Source organism: Pinus tabuliformis, chromosome Q (assembly GCF_031772625.1).
Source record: "Pinus tabuliformis cultivar Carrire ecotype Pingquan chromosome Q, CPIR1, whole genome shotgun sequence".
Classification (NCBI taxonomy): domain Eukaryota; kingdom Viridiplantae; phylum Streptophyta; class Pinopsida; order Pinales; family Pinaceae; genus Pinus; species Pinus tabuliformis.
The window spans coordinates 327,651,281-327,657,280 of record NC_142296.1 but is presented as its reverse complement, the minus strand read 5'-3'; positions in this window follow the sequence as shown (position 1 = coordinate 327,657,280).

Below are 6,000 nucleotides of genomic sequence, written 5' to 3'. Positions count from 1 at the left end.
TCCCAAACACATGCACGAAGTAGGAAGAAAAGTGTAGAAGTGTCATCACTAAGGACAGCTTCAGAGCAGAGCCAGGATTTGAAAGAAAAGTACAAAGAAATTAAGACTAGGAATGAGAAGCTCAAATCTCAAACCTATGCCCAATATCTGAAAATGGCTCCTACAAATCAGACAAGATTGATGTCAACCTTTGACATAAAAGAGGGAAAGACGCAGATGAGCTTTTTGGAGCCAACAGTACAACAGCCAAAGTCCATGGTTGGTTATTTAAAAAAAAATTGAAGTTCTTGCCAGAGACATCCACCCAATTGATAAGATTGAACTCCATAAGAAAACTGGTGAGATGGTCTATTCCACATTGACCAGCAAAGCCATCACTGCACATCAGTTGCAGAATTATCTAAGTAATACTACAACACAGTTACAGTTGGAAAAAGCATCTTGTCAACCTAAGGACACCAGGATAAAATCATTGGAATACTTGGTGATTGAGTTGGGACATGATCCCAAAGATGTTAAAGCAGCTGAAAGATTGATAAAGAAAAAGAATGATGATATTGTTGCACTCAGGAAACAACTCAAACTCCCTCCCCTCATACATCCATAAACTACAGAATTAATTGAGAAACAAAACAAGGAAGAACTTATGGACTTGGTCCTTAAGTTGAATGAACAGTTGAAACAAACAGAGGAAGAACTAGAAAATTCTTTGCAGTCCAAACTGGGTGAGCCGACCACCAGGCCTCAAACTATAAACCCATAATTTCTACAGCAATGCCATCTACTATTGCAACATCTTTGGCACCAAATATTCCCCTAGTAACAACTCTGCCAGTAACAACAATAGCCAGTACATTAGAAGCAGAAGCAGCATCAACTTCAACAAAGCAAACAGAGGACTTAATAAAGTCCATGGAGGAAATGAAAATCCAAGCAATTGAAATAAATAAACTAAAAGAAGTGGTTACCAGCTTGGAAAACAAGTATGAGCTAACACAGATTAATTACATTAAAGAAGAGAAAAAAAAATAGAAGGATGACTGAAAGAATCAAGACATTAGAGAAGGACTTAACATTGGAAAATCCTTTGAGAGATATTAGAGAGATTTTATGGACCAATATCATTGATTCCATCATTGATATTTGGTCTTCTATCCAGATCACTTTTTAACATACTAAGTTAGTTAAACTAGCTACAGAGGTTATACAGAAGACCAAGGAAGAATTGGGAGAGAAACTTGAAGAGGCAACCCAATTGATCAACTTCTTGAATAGCAAAATCAAGCACCAGCTGGAACAATGGGATATCGAAGATTGAACTGGTACTATCCTTGAAATTAAGAAATTTCTTACTAAGAAGAACTTAATGTTGAACCTAGAAAGAAGATGTCAAAGTATTCAAGAAGACATAGATGATTTTATGGTAAAATATGACAGCTTAAGAGATAAAGGACTTCCAAGTCCACTGGTCATAAATGACAAGTTGATGACTCATGAGGAATACATTGAGAAACTGCAAAAACAACCCAAAAGTCAAGCTAGCTCTTCCACAGTGAAAGCACTACCTACAGGAAAAGTGTTGTATGATGGTTTGGAAAATATTTTCTATATTGAGCATGAAGTGAAGCACCTACTCGCAGTCCAGCCCAATTTTGCAAAATACACTGAGGCTGACGAAATATACAGGAGATTGATCAGGATGAAGATACCAAATGAATAATGGTGGACCAGCATGACCGATATCCTATAATTTACTATGGTAACTTAGAGGTAAATAGAAAATATTTACTGAGGTAAAGTCTGGTAAATAGGTAAAGAGTATTAGGAACAGGTAAAGAGTATCAGTAGGGAAAAGTAAGAAAAGATATAGCACACAATTACTAAAGCAAAAACAAGAGGCAAATCCAAGTTTCAACCTCCACCTCATGCATAAATAAAGGGACAGCAGCAATCAGTTTTCCATCTATATCTATCTTTTTGTAAAAAATATTTTGTATTCCCTATGATAAATCTCATATGGTTATGATATATTTTTGATGTAATTTTTATATAAATACTTCTCCATTCAAAGTATTGTGGGTGGATTCTATAACATCTCTGGAAATCTATGCTATCAAGCTGATAAAGCTTTTGTACTCAAATTTGGATTTTTGCTAGAAAAGGAATGAAGGTTGAGGAAATTTCAGCAGATTCCCGTGCAGTATAAGTACAAAGAAGTATTCTATCCTTGTGATTCTATGTTTTTTCTATATGTTTCAATGTTTCATGCATCTTAAATCTAAATGGTAAAATAGTCAAAGTATATTAGAATTAGCTTTATTGCTCTCTGCTATCAACATCCTACCATTTATATGTTTTCTTCTAAACTATCTCGATAAAGGAATTCTTAATTGCAACTTCATCTCCGTAGTTTTTCTCTAATAAGTCACTAGTATAGGATTCTTAATTGCCCTCTGCTAGTTGACCTATCTTCCTTCCCGCTTTCTAACCCTAACTTGAGGATTCTTGATTTCCCTCTAGTTTTGAGCAGAACCATCACCCATTCAAGCCCCAAAGTTTGTTTTTATTCTGCTATCTTGCCTATTGAACTCATACCTCAGCAATTTGACTTGATCTAGTGAATTATCCCTGATTGACTCCATAGCCCAATGGCCTAAAATCCTAGTTTGCCCATTTGTTTCAGAATTCCACCACTCTCAAACAAAACAAATCCCTTGAGCATTTTATAACTAGCCTAATATCAAAGCATAGCTAAATCATAAAGAGAGAGCCCTCTCTGTATTTGGGTGGGCTAGCACCTGAGTCTAAAAGTTGGTTTGTAGTTACATTGGATCTTTTGCTTCTTTTAATAACTTCTAAGGAAAATCTGAGTGCTAACACATACCCAACATAACAAGATGCATAAACATGAAAGAAAGACGTAGAAACTATAGAATACTTCTCTTTATTGATAATTCCAAACAATTACAGACTCAACCCGCCCTATGCACTCAGCTGCAGGGTTCCACGCACTCAGCTGCGGACTTCTAGGCCTCTGTGCACTTAGGTGCAGAGCCTCTATCTATGCTACAACCAGAACCTAGACTTCTACTTCAGAGCTCTCTCTCATACATCATATCTTCATGTCTTAATTGATTGATTTCTTGATTGGTCCTAACTACTTAGAGCTTAGCTCTTTTTATATAATCCCATGGTCCACGGACCATGGGTAGATCTGTTACAACCGAGATTACATTGCCAAACTAAGGGCGGACAACCTTATGACTCCTTAACACCTACGCGCTCTGTGACCACAAAATGTGGAGTATTTACTCTTGGATTACAAAATTTGACCAAAATATGGGCTTTTAGCCCCAAAAATGCCCTTGGGGGATCCCGTTCCCAATAGGCCCCCAACACAAATATCATGATGCGTCCTCGAGTCACTTTGCAGGTGCGAAGATCTTAACGCGAAGACCTCCTAGCTTCATTTGGATAACCGCAACCTCGGCACCACACTAAGCGGCCACCTGCTGGACTTCTTCCACTCTTTGCTCGGTGACCGCCATTGAACTGTTGCCCTGAATCGTCTGCTAACTTGCCTGCAGTGTCGTGAGCTTTCCTTCAATGGAAGTTGTGATCATATATGCCTCATCTATCCATGGCTATAAGCACGCTTTTAGGACCATTTCTTTGTGTCGAGTGGCATCCACCTGTTCCTTAAGCACCTTTGTGTCCTGCTTCGTGAAAGCCTCTCTGTAAGGGCAACCGTCTGCGCAATCCCTTTGACCTTGTCATATCTTTGTTGTAACTTGCATGCCTCTGTCTCCAGGCGCTCTACATTCAGGTCCTCCTGCAGGGTGGTCAGGACCTTGAATGATTGTTCAAAAAGTCACATGCAGTCGACTACTGCATTGTCGACCACCACTATTTCTATTGTAACAGTGGTGGTACGTTGTTCCCTGACTTCCGACGGAATTGAAGCCTGAGCCCTCAACTGCAATTCTATGATCTGCAAGTTCAGCTCCAGCTGAATACTAGCTATCTCTGTCCAAGTGTCACGCACCCCTGTGGCCAACTTGTAGATGTGTGCCTCAATTGGTTCTTCTTCCTAAATGTCCAACTCCAGGACCATCCGGAAGGCTTCCTCCACAACCTGCATGATTTGCTTGTTCTTTTCTACTGCCTCGTTGCGCTACAAGCCCAACTATTTGATGTTGATGCGCTGCTCACTCATCACCTGCAGAGTGTTACTCTCCCAGGCCCTAAGTTCCGCGGTGACTCCATCCTGCAAGAGGTGGAGTGTCTCTCAAGGGAGCGCAGCCAGATTCAATCCCACCCCTTTAAGACTGCTAACCGTGGGCTTGTCAGCCTCATTTTTTGTAGTAAGTACCCCATCTGGTAGCAGTATCATGTTGGTCACCCTTGTGCGCAACATCTCCTCGGCAGCTGAAGTGCCAATCGCGAGGCTGGTGGACATTGTGCCAACCTGTGGAGTGCGCACCTGAAACTCCTATAGCTCTATCCAAAGAGCCCCTAATACCAATTGTTGTTGTTCTCTAAACTATTGGAAGGCCTCCGTTCTGACATCCCTCACCATTTCTCCAATTTCGTGCAAATCCCCCTCATTGAGGGTGATTAGGTCGAAGGATTTCCTTGATGCCCTGGTTTTCTTTTGTGGCACTACCTTCTCTTGTGGTCACTCATGCTTGAGTTGGGTGGACATCATCTATGGGTCCGCGCCACCTTGTTCTGTTGGCTCCTCTGTGTCTTTTTCAGTCCCGGGTGAAGGTGACTTCTATCCTTCGCACTCTTCTCCTCCTGTCTTCTACTATTCAGCCAATTTTGCGGCGTCGCGCACTGTCTAGGCCTTAGTATCTTTTTCCTCTTTTTCGCGCTTCTCAGCCAACTACACCATTTGAATCTTTGTTTCTTCCTTCTTACGCTATGCAACGGACTTGTTCATTTCCACTGCGGGACCTGCAGGAGGCCTCCACTCTGGCGGCCAAGACTCGAGCACTGTAAAAATAACATCATCAGTTGCTAGATATGGTAAGTTATGCCACGTATTCGTGGGGTCCTTCCATGCCTTGATAAAGACATGGTGGAAATCCACTTTGAACTCTGCAAAGCTCTCTAAACAAGCATATATTGTGGGCAACAACCGCGGCTTGTGATTGATCCCCATCCGGATACTCATCTCCATCAAGATCCAAAAGATATTTCTTTCTTTTATTCATTGTGCGTCCTTGGTCACCCACAACGAGGCATACTTCGCTTCCTCTGGGAGGACCAACATGACCGAAGGGAATTGGCTATCTTCTGGCATCTCCCATGCCACCAATGTGATCAACAGCAAGAGCCATGCGTAGTGAAACGTCTTTCCCTTCTCCTATGCTTTGCGACAGTTCTCAACGAACTCGTCGCATAGATAATTCACCCAGTTGAACTGGACTCCTTCATCGCATTAGGCTGCTAGTGCAATCACAGGCGCGGGCACCTCATCTACGCAAAACTTCTACATCACCTTCCCTGCTAACATTTGTGTTACTACCTTGACTGCATGGTTGTTAATGTTGGAGATGGCATATCCCCACTTCTTCTTCTCCAACTTGAATTTCTTCTTCATAGCTTCCACGAGGGCCAACTCACCACCTTTTCCTTCTAATATATTGGTTGGATCCTCCCCTAATTAAGGCAGCCATGTGATCTGATAAATCAAGTGGTCTGTGATGGGAATGGGCTCCTCCAGCCACAAACACCCATCATGCACCAAGAAGATCAGTTCCCTGATGACGAAGACGGTCACTGGGCCACGGTGGTAATGTAACACCCAGAGCAAGTTAAGAAACCTGGCTTTCTCTACACCCTTGAGCCATGTTCGTGGCTCCAATTCAATTATTCTAGAAATCGCGTCAATCCATCAATGCATTAGCTGCTCAGTCTCTAAGTGCGGGAATTTATCGTGATCTGCAAGGTCCCAATCTTCAAACTTTAGTACAAGAACCCGCCTAAGTGTGG